Here is a 25340-nt window from a genome sequence, read left to right as displayed (position 1 = left end):
AGAGAGAGAGAGAGAGAGAGAGAGAGAGAGAGAGAGCACATGAGCACCCTGGGGCTGATTCCTGAGCTCATTTGGACAGAGCCAGTAGCAGGCTCCTGGGAGATTTGGGCAGCTGAGCATCTCTGGCTGAAGGACCCTGAACACTGGGGATAGGAGGGGAAGAAGAAAGACTTGGCCGGTCCCCACCATCCTACGGGATGGGATTGTCCCTATCTATTTACATTGGCCTTCTTGAAGTTCACCCAACTGTGTAGTGGGGTAGACATCCCCAGGATTGGCTTATTGTGGAACTGTCAGATACACAGGCCAATGAGGGACGTGTCACTGTTAATGAAAGAGTAGAGGATAGGTGTCCACAGGAGGGCCCAGCAACAAAGAGCCACTGTGAGGTAAGTGGGCATCATCTATAATAAAAGCCAGCTGGGCCAGCTCTCAGCAATCAGAGTCGCCATGGGCACCAACAATTCTCTAAGTCTTCATCCAGGCCTGTCCCGCAGTCCAGCACAAGAGGAGGACACAGACAGTCCCTACAACCCCAGGCAGAGGGCAGCTCTGGAAGGGGGTCTAGTGAGATGCTGAGCTACCCGCCTGAAGGCCGGGCCTCCTGGAGCAGCCCCAGCTCGGTATCCTAGGTCGTCCATCTTCCCCCATCACACCTCAGGGAGACCACGGCCTCCCCAGCTGCTCTCGCCCCCGGAATCTGTGACTGTTCTCTGCACCTGCTTCCCCAGCTGCGGCTGCAAACCACTGAGCACAGTGAAGCGCTGCCCCCAGGCCTCGATACTCGATGGCCGTCTCTGCCTCCCCAAGTCTCCTCGTCACTGGGACCTCAGGTCAGTGGACTTCTGGGCGAACAGCCGGCCATCAGCACTGCCTGACCTGGAATCTGACCGTCTCCCCACTGAGGGGGTGCCCTTGTCTACGGATTCTGAACACTGCACCCGGCGAGTGTTTTGATGGGCATGCAAATGCAGTGGGATCTGAGCAGGGCAGGGACTACATAGCCAGGACACCAGGCCCGGCTAGGACCACGTGGCCAGTGATGTGAAGAAGGACAGCCGGCAGGCTTGTTCCCTTCCCACCAAACCTCCCAACCCCAGAGCCTGGACCAAAGATAGAGATGATCAAAAGTCACCGCTTGGGACGACCCCCTCCAAGAGAGGGAAAGCTTCTGCCCCAGGATGCCCTCACCCATGCCCCCTGCACCCCACCTCAAGGAAGACAGCACGTGCCAAGAAAGAACCAGGATCACCTCAGTCAGGGAACACAAACCAAGGAAACCGGGTGGCCGGGAGCGAGCTATCCAGGCTCTGCATGCAGCTGCGGGGGTCGAGGAGGCCAACACAAGCCTGCAACCCCAGACTTGGGCAGCAGCAGGGACCATACAGGTCTCCTGGGCACTCGACTCGCCCCTCCCTAACTGCTGGAGATCTGTTCTTCCCCACATGGGCTGTATGCACCAGCTGGGGCAGCCTATGACCCGTGCTACCCCCCAAAGCTTAGAGAAGAGGGTTCCTGGTTTTTCACTTATTGCTCAGTGACTCTTTAGTCTGGCTGGTGGTCAGTGGGGATTGGTGGCAGATGAACACTAACCAGTACTTCTGAACACAGCATGCTCCTACACGGTAAAGGGCAGGTGGGCTTCTTGTGCATGTCTATCCTGGCTGCCTCCCTCTGGAAGCCCTCCGGGATCCTTATGGATGTAGCCCCACCCTGGCAAAGACTTCCTGAATGATATCCCTGGACTCTGTAGGAGACACTGGTCACAGATCTGCTGAGCGGTTGGCCAGGAACCACGCACACGCTCTCCAGATCTGTATGGCCTGATGGTCTCTACTGCATCTCTGGAATCTTTGAGGACCAGGACCCATCCTTCTGCTCCCATGCTCAGCGGGCTCATGTGGCGTATCCTGTGGATTCTCTGGTTGTTGCCTCCCAGCCATGAACACAGGCCTAGAATCCCAAATTAGCCTGACTCTGTCCAGCCAAAACCCTCTTCCTGGAAAGCCAAGGGGAGAGCAGAGGGAAGATCCCCTGGTACCAGCAGGGTGTACTGGGCCTAGGACAGCATCACAGCTGAGGTGGTCCTGCCCCAGCCAGGCCGGGGCACGGTGCGGTCAGCCTTACCCTGGGCTCCACACTCTCAGCCCAGAGGCCGACACCTGGCCCACTGTGCTTGGTGCTCCTTGGCCACACTTGGGGTTGGCTGTAGTTTAAATGCTTCAGCCCATTCCACTGGGACTATCTCAGATTCACTCGGTATCTCGTGGGAAGGCAAGATTATTGGGCTGAGCCAAGGCTGACCCCACTCTGAAGGTCTGGCCTCACAGAGAAAGCCAATCATCTCCCGACCCTGGCACAGCCTCTGAGGTGGGGGAGTCTCAGCCCAGCGCTGCGTGAAGCTGGATCTCGGGACGGCATGTCTTCGGTGTATACAGCAAATGCTTTGGACCTGCCAGTGGCCCTCCTGGGACAATCAATGGCCACCACTGTGTCCAGGGACAGCCTCTGTTCCCACCCGGACTGGGTTCTCACGTTCACTTCCTCCAGCACAGGGCAGAAGCTTGGAGGATGCTCGTCTGGGAAACCCCAGCACATCTAGGGGTTTGCGCAGGGTCGTATCGTAAGCCACAGTCTCCAGAAATGGGAGGAAGGAGGGGGAGGGTAGACACTGAGAATGAGGAGGCCATACCTTGACCTACCCATGGCTGGGACAGGGCTGTGTGACCCCCCAGAGCCCACCCAACTCCCCAAGGCAGACGAGAAGCCAGAACAGACACAAGGCTGCCAAGAACCCAGGCCACAGGTCCCACAGGGTTCGAGATCCCTCCTGGGGTAGGGCAGGCCCAGCTGGCAGTGTCCGTGGGAACAGTCCCCAGGCCCTGTCAATCACACTTAGACCAGCCAATGGACAAATGCCTGGGGCAGCGGGATATGCTTGGCCTGTAAGGCAGAAGCCCAGGTCCCTAGGCCTAAACAGCCAGTCTGATGAGCTCATCTGGAGGTCTGGGAGGACTTCTGAGGAACGAACGGGCCAGAGGCCTGCGGAAAGGGAATAGAGGAGTCTGAAGGGCCCAAACCACTGGTTCTATCTGCGCCCAGTGATCTGTCTGCTTCTCTCTCCTCTGCCCCCAGCCCTGTGTCTGAGAAGTCAACTTTCCACTCCCGGGGGGGGGGGGGGCCTCCTCTCCCAAGGCCGCATCCTCTTCCTGTACCTCTTCCGCTTCCTGCCCTGAGATCACTCCTCCACCTGGTGGTCCTGTGCAATGTGTGTCCCCTCCTGTTCCCAGGATCCCACACACATCACACAGACCACCCTGGGATGGAGCCCCAAGTGGCTTTGCCTGAGTCCTATGGATCAGGGCTATTAGGCCTCCTCCGGGCGGGGGAAGGGTGGATGGAGCGTGGACAGATGGTCAGATGGCTCCTGGATGAACGTCTCAACCCCACTCCAGCCACACACCCGGCTCCCAGCCCAGCTTGGCTCTGTTCTCCAGGCTCCCTGCCCCCTTGCTCCACTGGGGGACTCCACAGCACAGACCCCCAAGCTGCTGGCTGTCCTCACAGGCCTGAAGGGGCCCCTGGGGACGGCCCTTCCGGTGACTTCCTGCCAGGGAGGCTAAGCGAGGGTAAATAAGCCCTCCAGATGGCTTCCTGCACTAGCCAGTCGTGGGAACTACAGCTAGTGGGAGGAGACAAAGGGGCAGGGGGAGCAGGAAGGCCTGCCTCACAGTAGCTGAGGACTCCCCAAGTCCCTAAACAGAAACTTCACACCTACTGACAGGGGAGGAAACTGAGGTCCTCGCAGTCAAAGGACAGCAGATAGACGTCAGCCCAGCCGCAGGGCGTCCTATGAGCTAATCACCTCTCTGTCACTGAGGGAACTGGAAGCCACAGCTGTTCTGGGTCCCTCCCACACACACCTGGGGGTGCCTTCTCTGGCTCCCCACAAACAAAAGGGACCAAGAGAGCTGGGTCAGGCCACTCTACAAGGGCATAACAGCAGCCTGCCTTCCTCTTGACACTTCATCTGCAGGAGGCCAGCTCCGGAAGGCAGCTTCCTGCCTGAGAAGTGGGGGAGAGGGAAGGGGGTGGTAAAGAGCAGCCACCCCCAGATCACCTTGAGAATTAACGAGGTACCCTGAACCAGTGCCTAACCACCAACCCAAAAGGGCTCAGCGGAGGCCTGCCCAGGCCGCACCCCACTAGCCCCTCTCTCCATACCATTTGCCACCACCTCCTAGAAGCCCACCTGACTGCCCGGTAAGAAGAGAATCGCCTTCCTGCAGCACAACCTCTAGGATGCAGAGCCACATGCTCCAAGAAGATGATTACTGTCCCCTGTCAGTCATCCTGCTCGGTGTGTGTGTGTGTGTGTGTGTGTGTGTGTGTGTGTGTCCAGTACAGGACCACGCCTTTTCCACTTTTCTACTCCCACGAAGCTAACGCAGAGCAGGACAGCTTCCAGGGAGCCCAGGGAGGCAGAACAAAGCCGACAGCCTGTGCCCCCATCCCCCACGCAGCAGCCAGGACAGTGGCAACGGGGCGATGTGGGGTCAGGGCCAGCAGACGGGACTAAGGGATTCACGCAATGCCCAAACGCACGTCCCTAGCTGTCCAGAACTTCCATTATAAATGGGGGTAGTAGGGAGGCAGGCAATAAACAACCCTTCAAGACCCGGGGACCAGAGACCCACAGTCAAGGCCATGGGAAAGTCCAAGTGTGATGTCGGCATCCTGTTCCTGTAGGGCTGAGCATAAAGGGGAGGCCAGAATGCAAGGAAGCTCTTCCCTGGGCCATTTACGACAAACGTGGCCAAATCTATAAGCTGACCCGTGAACAGTGTGTTTAACTGCTGTGCCTGTCGGTGTGAGCTCTGAAGCCACCACTGGTCCACACCAGCCCCGAGAGCATCACCTGACAGAAAGGGAAATCAAGGCACCGGCAGGCAGCACCCCCACAGGTCACAGGCCTGAGAGAAATCAGCGTTCGGGGGGAGTGCCTGCTAACATCCAGTTCAGGTGCGGCTGCAGGTGCAGCAGCTCAGCTCAGGTAGCCAGGAATCAGCCATCCGGCTTCGTATGATATGCCGCCAGTCTACTGTGGGGTCCATCGAAGGTCGGTATATCCAGGGCTATGTCTATGTTCCCTAAGGCCAATGGAAGGGGCAGGGAGATCACCGAGGAGGGACCACTGGGAGTTCTGGGCACCTCTAAGCTCTGCAATGCAATTCCCAGCATATGTTGGGCCTCTGGGCAGCCAGCCAGAGGGAAGCTGACCCTGGAGGAGGGGCCTCATTGCTGCCCTAACTGGGAGATTAGAGGGAACTGCTTGCCTTGGCAGAGTTTCAGGGCCAGCGGGCATTGCCAGAGAGGTATGCCAGGAAGAAGCAGCACCCTCTCTGGGGCACAGGCAACAAGGACCCAGCAAGTGACACCGAGCCAATGCAGAAGTCGCGGTGGATGGGGCAGGAGGGCATTATCCTGGGGGGGGACAGGGGATCCTCCAAACACAGCTGAACTGCTTCCGGGAATCCTGAGTCACAGGGAGGTTCGGGCAAGAGTGCAATGGGAACCCGGGTCCCATGGGAAGGGGACAAGCCAGGCCTGCCTGCTGCAGTTGACCTACCTCCTCCTTCTGGGCCAGCCCGAGCTTTGGGTGTGTCTGGTGAACCCAAGGCCTTGGGAACAGGCTCCCACAGATCCAAGGAGGGGGGAAGAAATACAGAGGGTCAGACACTACGGAGGGGAAACTGAGGCTTAAAAGGAGCATTCTAGCTAGTAAGTGGTCATCACTCTGACCCGAAGGTATGGAGGCTGAGGCGCCATAGTACCTTTATTCCGATTTCCTAGAGCAGACCTACATCAGCATATCAGTCTTTTACTCATTTGAACCTTCATCCAGATGCCTCGCCCCCGGTGACCTAAATAATCTGCTGCCCACATATTGGGTTCCAGCCCCATAGCACTGCTAGGGTACTCTATAACTCTTGCTGATTCCAAGAAGAAAATAGCACTCTGAGGTCCAGGTGCTCGTGCTCCACCCATCCCTATACCCCACCACCACCACCACCACCACCACCACCACCACCACCATAGGAGGATGTTAGGTTCCTGGGGAATATGCATCTCAGACCATAGGATCAACCAGGGATGCTTCCTGATCCATGGCCATGGGTCTGGGCCAGCCTTGGATCTCTAGGGACCATTACGCTGATCCTTACCTGAAGGCCACCCACTAGGAAACCTGGGCCCCTTCTGCACCTTCCAGACCCTGACCACCGACCCACTCAGCCAAAACCCAGTAGCCTCTGCCCGGGTCTCAACCTGGCCCTGTCCAGGGGCTCCAGCCCAGCCTGTCCAGGCTGACCTCCTACCTCTCTACACAGTCTACAGGGACTCCACAGAGGACAGGGACAGCAAGCAACAAGGGTGGGAACCGAGCAGAGTCGGGACAAAGGGAGGGGGCAGCGGGAGGGGCCGTGCCTAGCCCCAGGCTGGTTTCTGGAATAGTCTTTCCTAGACTATAGCCTTTCCTAGACTCCTTCTGGCCCCAGTAGCCAAGGACAGCAATATCTAGCTCTAGAACCGCCAAAGGTCACGGCCTTCAGTTTTCAATTAGCAATCATCATGCCTTGGATAGACCTCCTTGGCTATGATACTGACACTGTGCAAGCAAAAAAAAAAAAAAAAGTCACTTCCTTTAGAAGTGTAAATGGCAGTCTAGAAAGTCTGGACAGGTCACCCCCAGTGTGATGCTTGGGTCTGGAGGTAGGATCCCCCTTTCTAAACACCCACCCTGAGTCTGAGTCTCACATCACCTACACCAACACCTCCCGTGCTATCTATCCCCCCGGAGATCCAGGTCATGGGTTCCAAAAGCCATAGCTACCAAGAGCCATTTGACCTAAGGATGTGATGGTCACGCTGAGCCACACCTCAGGCTCTGTGGGGGATGGGATCTCCTAAGCAAGACCACCCAGGACAGAGTCAAGAAGAGCCCGACCGACACCCCGTAGACATTCCATATACTCTGGCTAACATAATCTCAGAACTTCTTGGTAACAGGTTATCATGCCTGCCTCCCCAGGGGGACAGTGGCCCAAAACATTCATGCTGTCCCTGGGGCAAGTGACAAGAACTAGCCTGTACACAATAGCTCACTGGAGTGGGAAAGGCAGAGCTCAGAGGCTGCCTACCGCTGGACACCAGCTTCACCCAGTAAATACCTGACTGGCTCCCCAGCTGCGACCGTCCATCTGCTAGATCCTCAGTGGTCTTGAGACAAGCGTCGGGCCCAGTACACTGGCTTAACCCATCAGCTGCACAAGTGCTTTGACATGTAACTGAAGAGACACGTCCATGCCAAACTGGTCCAGTCAAACTAGGGCCACCTGCCCCACCACCTGTGGCCCAACCCTGCTGACCACACTCTAGAATTGGTGACCTTTCCCCTCCTCATGGGTGCACCAGCACACCAGGGACAGCCACACTGTGGGCACCCACACTCAGCTAGGGCAGTGGGCAAGGAGAACCAGACCGGCTTCGGAAACCTTGGAACTCCCTGCCCCCGAGGTCCTCACTCAAACAACGGGAGCCCCATACCCTTCCACCAACTCACCCCACGAAAGCAGCATAGTCCCACAATGGTGGCCCCCGGCTCTAGCCCTAAGCCAAAGCCGTCCCCAACCAGCAGGGTGCCCTCGGTGCCCATTCCTGTGCCTCTAGGTCCAGCACAGCTGTAGGACCAGAAGACAACCTCACAACCCAGGTGAAAGCAAGGAGGAAGATGTCCAAAGGCCCTTGTGGTCACCACGAATGTCACCAGACACTATTAAAGAGCCCCCGCCTTTACTGGCCCCATCCCCAGCACCTGGTCATGCAGAGAATAGACCAGGGTGGTCTGCTCGCTCTGAGCAGGACAGAAAGGATCTGTGGCAGTCAAGCAGGAGGGTGTGTGGCCCTCAGGGAAGAACACACAGCACCATTCCGACTCTTCCGGCAGACTCCACATCTGGGACAGACGTCTGGGAGGCACGGGGCAGGGGGGCCCTTGTGGGAGACAAGCAGGTAGGCGTGGGGGGAAGGGGGCGCAGTGCAAATGGTAGAAAGAAGGGTGTCCCAAGGAAGACAACTGTGTAGACAATGTCACCCTAGTGTCCCTTTCAAGGGTTCTAGAAAAAAGAAGACTTGGGTCCTAACGCGCCCAGGCTGAGTGCCATGCTATATGGACACCAGGTGGCCAGCCAAGCTCCTGAGTCATAGTGCTGTCATTATCATGACATCAGAGACCCCTCCGGGCCACCAGCGTCACTAGGTTAGCAGCCTGTTTCTTACCTGAACTGTCCCTGACTCAACAGCTTTGGCCCAGCTCAAAATGATTACGGTGAGATTTAGGAGTGCTGGCCTGAGGTGCCCCTTGATAGGAAACAAACAACCTCCCCCAGGTGAACTCCTATGGAGCCTTCAGAACCCCACAGCCCCATCCTCTCCCTTGGCCTCGTAACTGTACTTCATTACCTTATTCACTGTAATATAACATGGATTAGAGCTGCACTGCTGGTGGCCCCAGGGCCCTCAGCCGTCCCCTCTGTGCTCCACACCCTGCAGCCTGTCCATTTGGAGGATAGAAGACAGGCTGTTGACGTTTACAATACCAAGCTAAGACCAGCCTAGTCCACAGCACACCACAGCCCTGTCAGAGCCCCTACTGGGTGGCACCTGAATAACAAGGCCATGTATGTCCCCTGTGGATTGATCCTTAATACCCATCTTCCCAGCAAATATACCACACCCCCCGATTTTACCGGAGACAAGACTTCAGGACTAGATTAATCAGAAACTAGGAAGCCAAGCCAGGTTGTGGTGGAGCATGCCTGGTCAGGCGGATCTCTGGGTTTGAAGCCAGCCTGGTCGAGAGAGTGAGTTCCAGGACAGCCAGGGCTACAAAGGAAAAAAAAAAAAAAAAAAAACTAAAACTTTATAGAAAAGAAAGAAAGAGAGAGAGAGAGAGAGAGAACGAAAGAACGAAAGAAAGAACGAAAGAAAGAACGAAAGAAAGAACGAAAGAAAGAACGAAAGAAAGAACGAAAGAAAGAACGAAAGAAAGAACGAAAGAAAGAACGAAAGAAAGAACGAACGAACGAACGAAAGAAAGAAAGAAAGAAAGAAAGAAAGAAAGAAAGAAAGAAAGAAAGAAGGAAAGGGAAAGGGAAAGGGAAAGGGAAAGGGAAAGGGAAAGGAAAGGAAAGGAAAGGAAAGGAAAGGAAAGGAAAGGAAAGGAAAGGAGAGGAGCCAGCTCTGGTGATCTGAACCCAGCTCACACAGCACACGCGTAGATGCTGAAGAGGCCACTGTAGACACGGAATGTACATGGGCCAGAAAGAGCAGTGATAGGGCAGCCAGGATAGAGGTGGGTGGGCTGGGAGCCTTCTTGTGGGAGGACAGGGCAGACAGGAGTTGCACATGGCCTGCCATACGTGGGAACCACTGCGCACCATGCCATCAGAGCTCTCAGGCTCAGTGCTGTGGGAGCAAAACAAGGCCAGAGGCTTAGGAAAAAACGATCAGTACTCTGTCAGCTCCAGTTCCAATAGCTCCCGGCTCTGCGCCTGGACAGATGTCACGGCGTAGCACTTCACCCTCCTAGCGAGGTGCCTTCTGGAGCAGCGCCGTCACCACGGGGCGTCAGAGATTTGTGGCTGGGATCTGAACTCACAACCTTTGGAAGAGCAAGTCAGTGCTCTTAACCGCTGAACCATCTCTCCAGGCCTGGCATCCAGAGATGTGTGCCAACACCCCTAAGGCCAGCTTTGTTCCCTGTCTCCCAACACTACAGCAGTGAGGTCAGGCACGCAACTTGGCAGCCCTTACACACTCCAGGAACTAGCCAAGAGTCCAAGTCAGTGAGAGCCAGCTCCCCCCACCCCGCACCCCCCACCACCAAAGGTCCTCCTGCCATTTTCTGCCCACCACCATCAGAGCTGCCTGCTGGTCTGAGGAAGAAGCCTTCTTTCAGTTCCCTTCTGTCAGACCAACTCCACGAGCTTGCCACCCTCAGCCAAGTTCTGTGCTGGCAGGAAACAGTGGGGAAAGTCCTCCCAGTTGGTGGGAAAGAGGTCCTGGTGGGCTCCTACCTCGACATCCTCAATAACCATCTGTCCAGGATGTTTAACTCTGCCCTATCCATCAGCCACCAAGGTCCTGGTCCTGCCACCAACACCTCCGAGTCAAGTACCAGGCCAGGCCAAGAGAAAAGAGCTGATAGCTGGGCTGGCCAGTTCCTTCTTAAGGGGACGTTTGGGAACATTCCCACTGCATCCCACCTTAGGTCCACAGTAAGAGTTCAAGAGTAGGAACCCCACAGCCTACCTCAGAGCAGGCCACAGACTCCATGTGTTCTCTATCCTCTCCTCATTTCAGGTAGAACAAGGCTAGACCTTAGGGGCTAGACCTGACTCACTCCCCCAGTGCCAGTATAATCTGGGAATGGGGTTAATAACCTTGTGGGAGGATTTGAGGCCATAGGCACCACCAAAGAGTCCATACTACACTGCCCTCAGTACCAAAACTCTGGTCAGTTTCCTCCGGAACATGCAGCCAAGTAGAGAGGTGCACCACTTACCCATGAGACATGGCACACTGTGACAACTGGCCTGGAATCCACTCTGCCCCTCACTGATAGGGTCAGAGGGATGGTCACTCTGTCTGCCTTGTGGACTAAGCATGGCATCCAGTCCAGCTATGCCTACAGCTCCCCACCAGGAGTCACCTGCTTAAGCCGGCTACATGTGGACAGGCTACGGCAGGACCCCATGGACAGTGAGGTGCTGTCCCATCTGGCCTGACCCGGGATGCCTAAGCCAGGACTCGGGTCTCTAAGGGGCCCAAGATTTAATGCCCAGCCTTCAAAGGTGACCCACTGACATTCATGCGGGAGGCAAAAAAGGATATGGGGTCCTATGCCCCCAAGCTATGCAGAGAAGGAAATTGAGGCGAACCAAATCCAGATAGGGATCTTGGAGAAGATGAAAAACGAGCAGATGTTGAGGGAATCTTCCGCACCCCTAGAAATGGGAGCAGAGTCACCCCTTTCACCCATCAGATCTGGTCGCCACACCGAGCGAACAGCTGGCTGAGTCCCCACGCCTGGCCTCCCTGCGGCTCCGGCCCTGCACGTGGCAACCACCGGCCGGGTTCACGCAGGGGCTGCCGCGGGGCGCGGCCCCCGCCGGGAGCAAACATTCAAGCCGGCGCGCGTCCCCGCCTGCGCGTCCCCGAGGCGGCGCCCCCGCCGACGGCCCCCTGCGCGCCCCCGCCCGAGCGGCGCGGTGGAGACTGACCTGGCGGTCCGGGCGCCGGCGCCGGCACGACGCGGAGGGTTCGGCACGCGCGCGCACAGGGCGCGGCCTCGGCGCCGTCAGGACGTGCGCGCGCAGGGGCGCGGCCTCGGCGTCGCCGTCCCGGGGCGCGCGCCGGGTCACGTGGGGGCACGACCCAATGGGAATGTACCGGTGCCCGCTGTCGCACGCGCGCGCGCGGTCCTAGAGGACCCACTAGAAACCGACGTGGTCTATTTCTTGTGCCCCACAGCTAGGCACCCCAGGCCAGAGGCTCATTGGAGCTTCTAGAGGCCTCTGCTTCTCTATAGGTCTCTTAAAGCAAAGTCCCGCGCCTAAGGAAAAGTTGGGTGGCTCTTGGGCCAGCAAGCAATAGTCACTGGGTCTGGGGACCTATGGTTGACTTTGAGACCCTTTGTGCTAGGCGAATTCTGGGAGAGGGGCGCCTCGGAGAACCGGCTCGGAGACTAGCTCCCCTGGGCTGATTGTCTTTGTCTCTGCCCACCCTCTGGAACCTTCAAGATGAACTCTACAAAGTGCCACACCCACCCAGCCTGTGCCCACCCCCCACCCCGTGCCAAAGTCAGCATCAATCCAGCAATTCAAAGGTCCAGTTTGTTGTCTTCCCTCTCCCAAAGACATTCATTCATCCACTCTTCCTCAGTGGTAGGAGAGACGCCAGAAAGCTGAAGTGAGGGCTCTCTGCAACATTCTACAAGTATCCCATGAAGCGGGCAAAGGCCAGAGACCTCACCTTATCCCTAGGCCACCTAACTGGGTCCTTAGCTGTCACCTCGCACTCTCTAAAAGCTCTTCCCCCAAAAGGTGAGTTGCCTTCACACTTCAGGGTATTTCACCAAAGATCCACAGAGAGGATCAAGACAAATGGGGGACATCCCAGTCTGAGGTCCTAGGAGAAAGGCCATGCTCCCAGCTCCAGTAAATTCAATACCTGTTCCAGCAGCAATGGCCCATCTCATCATGGGGCTGTGTGCCCATTTGAGTTGCCGATTTTTTTGTTCGTTTGTTTGTTCTTGTTTTTGTTTTTCGAGACAGGGTTTCTCTGGGTAGCCCTGGCTGTCCTGGAACTCACTCTGTAGACCAGGCTGACCTCGAACTCAGAAATCCACCTGCCTCTGCCTCCCGAGCGCTGGGATTAAAGGCGTGCGCCACCACGCCTGGCCCGAGTTGCCGATTTTTAAAACAGTTTGACTTCCTCTCACATGGACAGAGCCACCCTCCTCCTTCTCTAGCCTTTTCATCCTCTCCTACCTAAAGCCTTGGGAGTTTGATTCCAGCGTTTCCGCTGGGGACAGTGGGTTTGCCTTCCACTCGGCCTCTGGAAGCCTAGAATGTCCATCTCACCCAGGCCCTGGCAGCCAGAGGCCAGGAGAAGGTACCAACCTGAAGGTTTCCAACCAGTGCGTCAGACACTTGCAGATGGCGGACCATGTACTTGATCAAATCCAAAGTCCCAAAAGTCCGCCTCTTTCCTTGGAGGAAGCTCTGGAGCCCTGTTTTACAGAGTCCCTGACGGAAGTTCGGGGGGGCACAGAGTGAAAAGGAGGTGCAGGGGCAGGAGGCAACGGGGGGGGGGAGATCCTGAGGTTTCCGTGGCAAAGGGAACCTCAGACTGGCTTAGTCTACACAGAGAATGGTGAGATGGGGGCTGGGCAAGGGGAAGGTAGGGGCTGAGTCAGAGCCATCCTTCGCCGCAGATACAGACATAGCCACCCTGGAAGCATCCTGCCGTCTGCACTAAACCTATTTGGATCAGGAAGACCCAGAGCTACCTGCCCTTGGGGACAACAGGATCAGCAGATTAGCTCAGAGGACAGGGAATGAGGTCAATGCTAAGTGGATTTCCAGGAAGCTACTACCTCCGGCCACCAGGCCTGGCCCCAGGTCAGCAAGGAGGGGCCCTGGCTGGGGAAGTGCTGAGCTAGACACTGGATCCGGTTGGGGGTGGCCAATGCCACCACAGAAGTGACTTGTGAGCCCCCTCCTCGGGCTACATGATGTAAGCCCTGACTTGTCTTCCCGTCTATAGAGAGAGTGGTGGTTAAGAGTTCTAATCCTAGGGCCATGGAGAAGAGAGAGCAAGACAGCACTGGCCACACTTGCTTGCTTCGGCCAACCCAAGACACACTCTTCTAATGTAAACCCATAAGGATCCTTCCCGGGGATAGGCGTGAGAGACAAAGAGCTTGCGGTAAAAAGAAGACCAGAGGGGATTCAAACAGGATGAGGTGCCCTGTGGATCCTACTCTGAGCCACCTCCCATATCCATCCTGATTAACCTCAGGGGGCGTGGCCATTCTAGAGAACACAGCCTTCCCCTCGCTGACAGACTTACCTCTTATAGCACGGAGATCTGAAGTGCAAGAGGAAATGGCCTCAGGCCAGCTCCCACCAGCAGGGAATCCAGCAGTACTAACACACCCCAGCACCTTATCCTGTTACCCTGGGGTATCTATCCCCAGGTCTCCTGTTGTCTCTGGAAAAAACGTGCCCTGGGGTTTTATAACCAGGGAGCCCTAGGGAGCACACCTGTGTATTGTCTTTCCTCACTTAGGAAAGTGAGGAAAGACAATACACTTAGGTCCCTCCTCTCCCATAATGACTAAAAGCCAACTCCCCCATCACAGGCTCTGCTGCTGTGAAGGGGATTGAAGCGGACAGCAGTGTCCCTGACAAGAAACAGAGACAGCTGGAAGGCTCTGGGGCAGCATGAAGGAAGAACTATAGAGACCGCGGTAGTATGGCTCGTTCCTGGGTTCCCTGTTGTTGTAACTGTGCCACTGTGGTGGTGCAGTTATCGGAGGCTTAGCTGTGCCGCAATGAGTCACGGTGGCAGTTAAACAACATCCAAGAAGCCTGAAACAGCCAAACTGTTGTTAGCTGCAGGTCTGTGGCCAAGCAGACCAGTTCTGGCTTGGGATCCCACAATAGGAGATAGTCAGCCAGGGAGGCAGTTGGACCATCTGTGGCTGGCTAGACTTAGGATCAGCCTCCAAGATGGCAAGCTCAAAGCCTTCTGGGAAATGCCCTCTAGGGCTGCATGAGCATCCACACCAACTTTCTCCATAAGTCAAGTGGAGAGTAGGCAAGAAGCTAGGATGCCTGTGCATGATCTAGCATCAAGAAACAGTGATTTCTGTTGGTCATCCTGGTATGGAAAGGAAGCACGGAGCCCATGCAGGCTGCGACTGAACAAGTGTTACAGCAACCTGGCTGGCTCCTGTGAGGGACCAAGATGCTTTCCTTCCCAAGATGGAGTGGGGTGGAGGTAACTACTGTCCACGTGGAGACTCTGAGGCTACCAGAGGAGATGGTAAGGGGTAGGGGACATGAGAGCTTGCATCCTTTCATGGAGAGGGGCAGAAGGAACTCCCTTGGCAAACTTAGAACCTTCTGGCTCCCCGACACGTTTGTTGAGCATTGTAACAGGCTGCCCAGTTCAGGGTCTAGATGGGAGCCAGACAACCCATTCACATACCTCAGGTCCAGCAATTAGGAGCATCGAGGATGGCATATGGGGCTAAGCTTCAGAGTGGACCATTCCAGGTGTCTGGTATAGAGCAGAGGCCTGCCAATCAGTAGACACTGCAGATAAGAAAGAAAGAAAGAAAGAAAGAAAGAAAGAAAGAAAGAAAGAAAGAAAGAAAGAAAGAAAGAAAGAAAGAAAGAAAGAAAGAAAGAAAGAAAGAAAGAAAGAAAGAAAGAAAGAAAGAAAGAAAGAAAGAAAGAAAGAAAGAAAGAAAGCATAAATGCCAAGGAGTCCCCACAGAGTCCCCTGTGGTCAGAGCATCCAGAAAAGAAAAAAGAAAAAATAGTGGGGTATCCTATAAGAACAGTTGAGCCTTCTTGAGGGGAAGAGACAGGTGTGTCCCCACCTCTTGCTCCCTTGGCCTCTTCTGACATCTGCCACCGTCTTTGGTGGCTCCAGCATCTGGAAGTACCCTTTGAGGAGAGCTCCTGCCCACCATGGTGCAGCCTTCCAGCGTTAGTGTGAGACGTGGCACGTCAGCGCCCCCTTGTGGTGGTTCTGGTGAGAGCTGACCATGTGGACCCTTCTGGCTCTGGCTTTACTGCCTGCCCTTCAGTCCCTGCCCTCCGAGGGAGCAGTTTCATGATTCTGACTCAGAATCTTGTGGCTTCAAGATCCCTGAAAGGGTGTAGGGCAGTAGTTCTCAGCCTTCCTAGTGCTGCGACCCTTTAACACAGGTCTTCATGCTGTATTGACCCCCCCAACCACAAAGTTATTTTTGTTGCTACTTCATAACTGTAATTTTGCTACTGTTTGAATCGTAATGTAAAGATCTGTGTTAGGCCCGGCAGTGGTGGAGCCTGCTTGTAATCTCAGTACTTGGGAGGCAGAGGCAGGGGAATTTCTGAGTTCGAGGCCAGCCTGGTCTACAGGGTGAGTTCCGGGACAGCCAGGACTGCACAGAGAAACCCTGTCTGGAAAAACCAAAAAAAAAAAAAAAAAAAAAAAAAAATCTGTGTTTTCTAGTGGTCCACGGCCACCCCTGTGAACGGTCATTCAACCCCCACGAAAGGGTCATGACCCACTGGTTGAGAACCGCTGGTATACAGTTCTTGCCTCAGGGTCACTTGTAACCTGCCTCCTGGGCTGGCTTTGAGGACCGTGGGAGGCAATACGGTAACACGGGGTCCCTACCACCACCCACTCAGGACAGGAAGCTAAGGTGCAGGGAGGTACAGCCACAGATCACTTTGGCCATAGAATGTATCCCTCAAGGTTCACACTGAGACCCAGCCCACTAGCCCTCGGAAGAGCTCCAGGCTGGCTGTGGTCCGGTCCTCTAAGGCTAAGCAGTGAGATGCTTTACCAAGACTTGTGAATACTGTGTGGCCAAAAGAGAGCACTGAAGTGACAGAGAATCTCTACCCTCTTATGGGAGCTCCTAAGGCACCACACAGCTCTCTGGAGTCCAGGGTCCAGCCTGGAGCAGAGAGGAACAGAGGCAGAGCCCAGTAAAGTCTGAGGAATCCATATTGGGTTTTTATTTCTAAAAATAAATACGCAAACCTCCTGATCAGGAGAATAGAATCTCTGGCCTGAGTAGAGACCTAACATTTCGGTTGGGCGGGATCAACGCACTAACCTGGCCGAGGGACTACCCCTAGGAAGGTAGGCTCACTTTGGACGGTGCTAAAGAGATGCGCAGAATAACTTCATTTCATGAGATAACGTGCTTTTTCCTTTCCCCAGATCTCCTCCCCAGCGCAGAACTCACCGTACCACAACCGTGCGGCTTTGTAAGTCTGCCACAGTTCGTGGCTTCTCCTTTCCATCTAGCTCCTCTCTGAGCATGCTTTCGTAACACTCTTGAACTTCCCCAACATCATGGGCTCTCTTCTCTTTCTCTAAAGCCCCCCTCCCCTCCATGCTTGTCCACTGTGTGCCTGGCCTCCGTGGGGTTCTAACTGCATGGCTTTTCCTCCGTTTCCCTGCTCTGAGCAGCTGCCAAGAGTCACAGTTTGCCTGTCCTGTGGTGGTGGTGGTTGTTAAGAGTTTTTTGGTTGGTTGGTTGGTTGGTTGGTTGGTTGGTTGGTTGGTTGGTTGGTTGGTTGGTTGGTTGGCTAGTTAGTTGGTTGGCTGGTTGGTTGGTTGGTTGGTTGGTTGGTTGGTTCGTTGGTTCGTTGGTTCGTTGGTTCGTTAGTTTGTTGGTTGGCTGCTTTTGTTGGTTTTTCAAGACAGTTTTATCCTAGCTGTATCTCTGGCTGTGCTAGAACTCGCTCTGTAGACCAGGCTGGCCCAGAACTCACAGAGATCCACCTGTCTCCATCTCCCAAGTACTGGGATTAAAGATGTGGCTTCCACTGCCCGGCTGATCCGTTTTGTTTTATCTCTAATAAAATTGTCCTCAAGCTTCCGTTTGAGTTTTTCTTACATTATTTTATGAGTGACACTAAGAACCCTAAGAGGGGATCCCCATTTTTTTCCTGTGTCACTAGACTCTCCCCCAGGACAGTCTTAGCTGCTGGCCAGTATGAGGGAGCTGGCCAGCCACATCCCTGCAACCCCACCCTCAGGGGCCAGGACCCCATCTGGAGCTCTTAGGTATCAGGACCCCAGATTTCAGCTAGAGACCCTACTCTTTTGCCTTTTATATACCACAGGCACAGCATGTTCTCAAGTGGTGCCCACCACCTGTCCAACCACTGAAACCAGAACACGGTGTCAGCGCCACCCTCCCATGCTGTCCACAGGTAGCCATTAGGAGGAACACTGAGAGCAGGGCGTGGTGATGCACGCCTTTAATCCCAGCACTCGGGAGGCAGAGGCAGGTGGATTTCTGAGTTCGAGGCCAGAACAGCCTGGTGTACAAAGTGAGTTCCAGGACAGCCAGGGCTATACAGAGAAACCCTGTCTTGAAAAACCAAAAAAAAAAAAAAAAAAAAGGAGGAACACTGAGCCCTCAATGGGTGTGAGTCAGTGCTGGGGAGAGAGGGAGGGAGAGAGGGACTCACGGGAAAGTGACAATTACACTGGGCTCTGAGGGTCACTGGGGTCAGGTCTGCCCAGAATGGGAGCTGGGGGTCTTACAGGGCTCCTTCAATGGGTCTGCAGAGGAGGTCCTTAAAGACTCATGGATCAGTGGCTAAGATGGGGGCACCCTAATCTTGCACCTCCCCACTCACCTCTCCACCTTGGTTCAGAAACCTGTGCCTCATATCCTTGAACCCTCCAAGAGCACACCAGTACACGCCCGTGCACACATGGAAACTCTCCATGTGTTAGGTCCCACCTGCCTCCCTGGGGTATGTTTTTCCCTTCTACAAATGCCATATCTTGGGTGTGTACACAAAAGAATCTGAGTTAGCACACCACAGAAGCACCTGCTCATCCGTGTTTACTGTCCATCAGCTCTGACAACTGAGTCGCAGCTGAATGGATAAAGAACTGTGGCGTTTATACACAGCGGGGCTTTATTCAGTCACGACAAAGAATAAATATGCCCTTTGCAGGAAAGTGGAGACCATCTCAAGTGAGATACTCCAGGTGCGGGGTGGGGTGATGAAGTACAAGCTGGGCTATCAGAGAATAGGAAGGAACTCCATCATGAGGGACAAATGTGGCTGACAGGAAGACAAGATACAGTCAAAGTGGCTTAGACGCTTTCTTGTAAATGACATGAGGAAACACGCTACATAAGAACCAGAGGGGAAGGGCTGGAGAGAAGGCTCAGTGGTTAAGAGCACCAACTGCTCTCCCGGAGGTCCTGAGTTCAATTCCCAGCAACCACATGGTGACTCACAACCATCTGTAATGGAATCTGGTATGTCTGAACACAGCTACACTGTTCTCATATACATAAAATAAAGAACCAGAGGAAACAACACCAAGTGTGTGTGTGTGTGTGTGTGTGTGTGTGTGTGTGTGTGTGTGTAAAATGGTCTCTGCAAATTCTTAATTGGTGGTCCCTGATGTGCCCATCCTCAGGCACACCCAGTCCTGGGATGAACCTATGGGCCCTGGAAGTGTCACAGACTTTTCCTTGCTTGATGGTGCGTGGAAGGCAACCTGAAGCAGGCCTGCATCAGCCCGCAGCACCTCCATATGGCTGGAGGGGAGGGGGACATGACCCTGCACCTCTAGCCACCCCTCCCCTTTGGCCTCAGCAGTGGTAGGCCCTCTGTGTGTTAAATAGGGGCCTTTCAGACCATGACTAGGCTGCCCGGCAAAGACCACTCTACTCCAGAGCAGAGCAGCCCTGTTTCTGCCTTGGGGCTTCTAGTCCTCCGGGGAGGATAACAGGGAGTTTGTGATTTGGTTGAAAACAGAACTTGTCACCCGGTTGCTCGGCCGTTCTGACCAAGTTAGGTTAGGGCCTCTGAAATCGTCAGGAGGAACAAGATACAGGAGAGAGAGAACAATGGAGGGACTGGTGACTGGACCATGGTCCTCTGTCGTGGTCCCCTCGAGTCTCGACCCCAGTCCTGCTCCCCATCCCCTCTACCTCCTTCCCCGGTCCCAAACCCCACCCCTTATCCTCTTCCCGGGTCCCTCAGAAGGTAGAAGGAAGAGAGGAAGGAAGCTGATATGACTCCCAGGCAACATTCAGACAGACTGGAGAGTACAGCAGGAAGCTACGGGGAATGGGGCGGCATAGAATGCCTCAGGCATCCACACAAGACTCCACAGAGGGCAGATTTGGAAAGCCTGTAGTACCCACAAAGGAGCCTAGCCGGTGGCTGTACCTGCTGGGTATGGGCGCCCCCTGGAGGAAGCCTGTGGGAAAACAGTGGTCAGCCCCGGAGGCGACAGGGGCACGGGGGAGGTTTGGGAGGGAGGGGCACAGACATGAAGGTCCAGGCTAAGGATAACTGAAGCCTCATCCCTGGGGCAGGGGCACAAGAATCCAGAAGAAGAAAAGAACTCCATCTCTGACCTCTGGAGCCTGAAGATGCTTCTCACACCCTCTGCCGAAGCGTGGGACCTACACCTTGTTCCTATTTCCCGAGTCTCCAGCAGGGGGAGCTCAGAGAGGCCAGATGCCCTCTGCATCTGTAAGCACTTCCCACCAGAGGGTCGCATGGCTCTCCGGAGCTGTAGAGACTGAAGGCACCCCACTAATGTCAAATCACTGTCGTCGTCCCCCACCCCTCCATAGAGCAGCTGACCTCCTTCCATCAAGCCTTTTTTTAGGGGAGCCTGTGCCCTCGTTTCCAGAAAACATAGCCCAGAGAGTAGCGATCTCTGTCGTGAGAGGACCGGTGGATTTGGGTCTATCATGGTTGGTTAGTTTTTTGAAACTGGATCTCACAGCCTCAAACTCATGTTCTTCCTGTCTTAGCCTCTTAATAACTGGCATTTCCCGGTCCTATCAGAGGGTTCAAACTGACCTCCCCCTTGATCTGCTAGCTTACAAGGATGAACCATAAAACACTGTTCACCAAGAACATCCATACACCCATCAGTTTTAGAGAGAAGGGGTCACCATCCAAGCTGGGGTACAAGCACCCCGGATCATCCAGTATCATCTAAGGATGCTTCTTAAGAGTTGACAGAGGCCGGGTGTGGTGGCGCACNCCTTTAATCCCAGCACTTGGGAGGCAGAGGCAGGCGGATTTCTGAGTTCGAGGGGAACCTGGTCTACAAAGTGAGTTCCAGGACAGCCAGGGCTATACAGAGAAACCCTGTCTNNAAANAAAGAAAGAAAGAAAGAAAGAAAGAAAGAAAGAAAGAAAGAAAGAAAGGAAGGAAGGAAGGAAGGAAGGAAAGAAAGAAAGAAAGAAAGAAAGAAAGAAAGAAAGAAAGAAAGAAAGAAAGAAAGAAAGAAAGAAAGAAAGAAAGAAAGAAAGAAAGAAAGGAAGGAAGGAAGGAAGGAAGGAAAGAAAGAAAGAAGAAAGGACATGACTATTGCTCTTTACGATGGAGGAGATTTATTGTAGAACAAAGGGAGAGCATAGTCAGAGGGAAGGACACCTGGGAGGGTCCAGTGTGGACATGACCCTGAGTTGGACCGTGTGAGAAGACAGGGGAGGGGAAAGGAGAGATTCAGGAAAGTAAAGAGTAGATCCAAAAGGCCGGGGAACCAAAACGGCTGGGATGTATACAGAAGGGCAGCTAGGGGCAGGGCATCTCAACCTCTGGGCTGGAGAAGTTTAGGCTGGGGGGCGGGGGATGTGCTAGCCATACCTTGTAACACATAGGGACTGAGGGATGCTGGGAGAACCTGTCAGGCAGGTCTGCTGTGATATGTTAAAGAGGCACCTCAGTTAGCCCTTTGTCCCAGGTTTGAAACCTGACACTGATACTCTCAGCCTTGCTCCCAGCCTGCCAGGGACATAGTTCTCTGGGGTCATTGGTCCCTTGCCCCTCCAGACTGCCTAAGGCGATCTAGCATACATTCCCCCCCCCCCCCCGTGTTAGCATGTTTTCTCCTGCAGCCCAGCCCTGTGGGAGCAACACCTCACAGCTACTCCTGGAGAGAGGAGGAAGCAGAGGCACAGGGAGTTAGGGAGCGTGCCCAAGGCCACACAGCCTGGAGTAGGGAATGGCATTCTACACTCAGGCCACAGTCACCCAGTAGAGTCAAGCCATTGTATGTCGGAGTTGGAGAGATGGCTCAATGGATAAGAGCACTGACTGCTCTTCCAAAGGTCCTGAGTTCAGTTCCCAGCAACCTCAGGGTGGCTCACAACCATATGATGGCCTCTCCGGTGTGGCTGAGGACAGTGACAATGTACTCATATACAAAATAAATGTACTCATATACAAAATAAATAAATTTAAAAAGAAGAAAAAAACATTCTTTCTATCCAGAGCTGGGAAGCACCTGTTGTCCCACGCCCACTGGCTCACACATCAGTCATAGACAATGACAATGAATTCCATGCCCCCTCTTCCAAGAAGCCTGCCTCGGGTCTCCCCTCTTTAACAGACAGGACCTAAGGAGCCACATCTTAATTCAGTGTCTCCCACCCCAACCCCAGGCCTTCTTCGTGAGCCAGTGACAGGTCTGGATAAACCCCAAGATCCTCACGTCAGGGGGATCTTGTCCACCTCCTTCCTGCCCTTGGATTTCCTGGGAGAGCTCAGTGCCCATGTAAACACCTAAGGCAGCAGGAGAAGAGTCGTCAGTGGACTATAAACAAACCTGTCCCAGAGATGAGGCCCAGGCAAGAGATCTGGTCGGGGCTGAAGCCCTGCAAAGTTTACAGTGGGAAAAAGAATTATCTACAATGACTGAGAAACGGTAAAGATGGTTGTGGATGGATGAGTGAGCAAGTGAAAGGGACCGTGTACCTGGAGGATGCTGACAGCCGCTGCAAACAGGCATCTGGGAGGTAAGGGCAGTTAACCCAGGTTTGCTCTGTCAGCATCACTGTGCTTGGAAACTGCCCTTCCACAACCTCCATCTGCATGTCAGAGGCACCCTGGAGCTTCTATGAAAACATTAGCAGCTAGCTTTGCTCTACTTAGGACCCCGGGGACCTGTGCTGGACCTAGGTGCCTGAGAGAATGTGATATTCCCTGCAGCTGCAGCTGTACAACCTAGGGGACCCTGTGCAGACCATGCAGCATCTCAGATACTGCTCACACAACACCCCTGTGCTGCTGGCTTCATCGTGCAGGGGAAATAGGCTAAGCAACCTGCTTCTGTCTTTCCCACGTGTGCCTATAACCCAGCCTTCTTATTGTCTCCTCCATCAGACAGGAATTGTCACCATCAAAAGCCTTAATACAGATGGTTTCCTCTCTCCCTGCATCTGCTATACTTTGTGTGCTGTGAGAAAGGAGCCACGTGTAGGACATAGAGCCTGGCTTCCAGCGCTCAAGTATAAGGTGAGGGCCCTGCAGGCTTGAGGTGTCTCGCCAAGCAGGAGGAGGTAGCAGATCAATGGTTCCACAGATGATCCTTTCGCCCCAACCAGAAGTGTCACTCCAACAGGCCCAGTTGAAAGTTCCAAACCAGCCGGGTGTGGTGGCACACGCCTTTAATCCCAGCACTCCGGAGGCAGAGGCAGGCGGATTTCTGAGTTCGAGGCCAGCCTGGTCTATAAAGTGAGCTTCAGGACAGCCAGGGCTCTACAGAGAAACCCTGTCTCAAAACACCCCCCCCCCAAAAAAAGTTCCAAACCTAGACCCCAGCTCCTTCAGGAACCACAGTGAGAGAGCCACTAAACCCTCTTTGCACTTCTATACCTCTAGATTAGGAGACTACAAGAAGCCAGGACTCTGGACCCAATCCTGGGGCTATACCGCCTATACCACCTTTGGTACTGGTCTGCCCACCCGCCACCTGAAGACCATGAGGAAATCTCTGCCAACTGGATAGAAACAAGAGCCTAACTGATTAGTGATGCTAGCCAGGGTCAACGGGGGGGTGTGGCTAACTGCCCTGAGTTTGGGAGCCCCGAGTCCCCCATCACATAAATTAAAGTTTCCATCAAAGCCAGGAGGTGGTGGCACATGCCTTTAATCTTCCCACTCTGGTGGCAGAGGTGGGCAGATCTTTGAGTTTGAGGGCAGCCTGGTCTACAAGCAAGTTCCAGGGCAGGCAGGGCTACACAGAAACTTTTTCTTGTAAACCAAAACAAAACATACAGAGAGAGAGAGAGAGAGAGAGACAGACAGACAGACAGACAGACAGACAGACAGACAGACAGAGACACAGAGAGAGAGACAGACAGACAGACACAGAGAGACACAGAGACAGAGACAGACAGACAGACAGACAGACAGACAGACAGACAGAGACAGAGACAGAGACAGAGACAGAGACAGAGACAGAGACAGAGAGAGATTGACTCCCAAACTGTCCTTCAGAAAGAACAAGACATGCTCTATCTTGTCACAGGGGGTAACTGTTCGTCTCCAGCTCTGAACAAAACCATAATGTAAGGTGACAGCATCTCTTCAGAGTCCTGGAGGAGCACAGGTGGCTGAGGACAGGGTGACAGGTCTCCCCAGGCTGATGGTCAGTTTCACACAACAGGGGGCTGGGTCCCTGTGGTTAAGCCAGGCCTGCCCCTGGACCCCTCACATCCTCAGCTTGTTTCAAGCTCTTAGGTAGGGGTTTTCTTAACCTCTGTGGGGTCTTTGAGGAAGCCACACTACTGTGACTGACATCAGTATGATGTCCTCCTGTGTTTGTGGTTGGCTGACCAGTTCCTACCTCAAACACATGAGTGCACACAACCACGTTGCACACGTAGAAGCCAGAGGAAAACTTACAGGAATTGACTTTCCTTCTATCCTGTGTGTCCCAGGACTTGAACTTAGGTAGTCAGGCTTGGTGGCATTCACCTTGACCTACTGAGCCATTGCTATGCCCCTACTCCCTTTAGAGAGAAGATCTTGCTATGTCATCCTGGCTTGCATGGAAATCTGGGCACACCAGAGTGGCCTCAAACTTGCAACAATCCTCCTGCTTCAGCCCTTCAAACCCTAGGATTGTAAATGGACATCCGTAGCCAGCTAAACTATGAGCCATGCTTCCAGTCACAGCCAAAGATCTGACCTTTATTACCTGCTAAGCTTGGCTTCTGGTCACACTCTGAGCCCTAATCTTGATTACACCCTGAGTCCTAAGCCTGTCACATACTGAGCCTTGTTCTTATTTGTATACTGGGCCTTGATCATGCTCATATATCAAGCCTTGGTTTTGGTCACACTCTGAGCTCCTTTTGACTGGATAGTAATCTGAGCCCTGATCTTGATTATGCTCTGAGTCTTGATTCTGTTCAAACACTTCTCTCTGATTTTACGCTGAGCCTTGATCCCTATCACAGCCTGAGCCATGACCGTGGTCATGTAAGAACATCTGTCACAGACTGAGCCATGACTGTCTACATTACCCCCAGAGGTCACCAGGGCAGAGAGGGTCCTTATTCTCTTTTCTAGTGAGCCAGCTGAGGCTCTACAGCTGGGACTTGAGCCCTGGGGTCTTAGACCTCTCTTCCATCTGAGCTTCATGGAAGAGAAGAGAGAGGGAAAGACGGAAGAAAAAGAGGCTGGCTCACCTGGAAAGAGACTAAGGACCCTGATGACACTCAGGCTGGCCCTTCTGGGGCTACTGTCCAGGAAGCTAGAGATAGAGAAGGTCCATCCATGGCTGGTAGCTGAGGGGAGAATAAATAGAGCCAAGGCTGCTGATAGGGCCAAACTCTAAGACATATCCAGAGAGATAAGTGTCTCTGGACACCCTCAATTTTGAGGCCTTAGTGTGGCACAACCTGTAGCAAGGCTTTGTGTCCTGGTCTGGAGAAAGATCAGCTTCTCTGGAAAACTGCTTCTTGTACCCGTGTGTAGAATATGAGAGGGGGTTCAGCAATGAAGAGCGTCTACTGCTCTTCAGAGGACCCAAGGGCAGTTCCCAGGATTCATGCCAGACAGCTTGTCACTACGTCTAACTCCAGCTCCAGGACATCCAAACATTCCTCCGTAGATCCTCTGAGGATCCCTGCATGTATGCGCACATACCTCCCTCAAAGTCAGACAGGCACACACATATACACATA

The 25340-nt window shown here is 54.0% G+C and overlaps 1 protein-coding gene across 1 annotated transcript in view; it reads right to left on the bottom strand.

The window, feature by feature from the left end:
* The window catches only part of Ptp4a3 (protein tyrosine phosphatase 4A3), a 33110-nt gene extending 21704 nt beyond the window's left edge, over positions 1–11406 (bottom strand). The window contains exon 1 of the mRNA XM_021216749.2: positions 11343–11406. The gene's annotated coding sequence lies outside the window, so the exon portion shown is untranslated. The remainder of the gene's footprint in view (positions 1–11342) is intronic.
* Between the last annotated feature and the right edge of the window lie 13934 nt (positions 11407–25340).

The sequence above is a fragment of the Mus pahari genome, chromosome 17, assembly GCF_900095145.1.
Source record: "Mus pahari chromosome 17, PAHARI_EIJ_v1.1, whole genome shotgun sequence".
Taxonomy (NCBI): Eukaryota; Metazoa; Chordata; class Mammalia; order Rodentia; family Muridae; genus Mus; species Mus pahari.
This window is presented reverse-complemented; position numbering and strand designations above follow the sequence as displayed.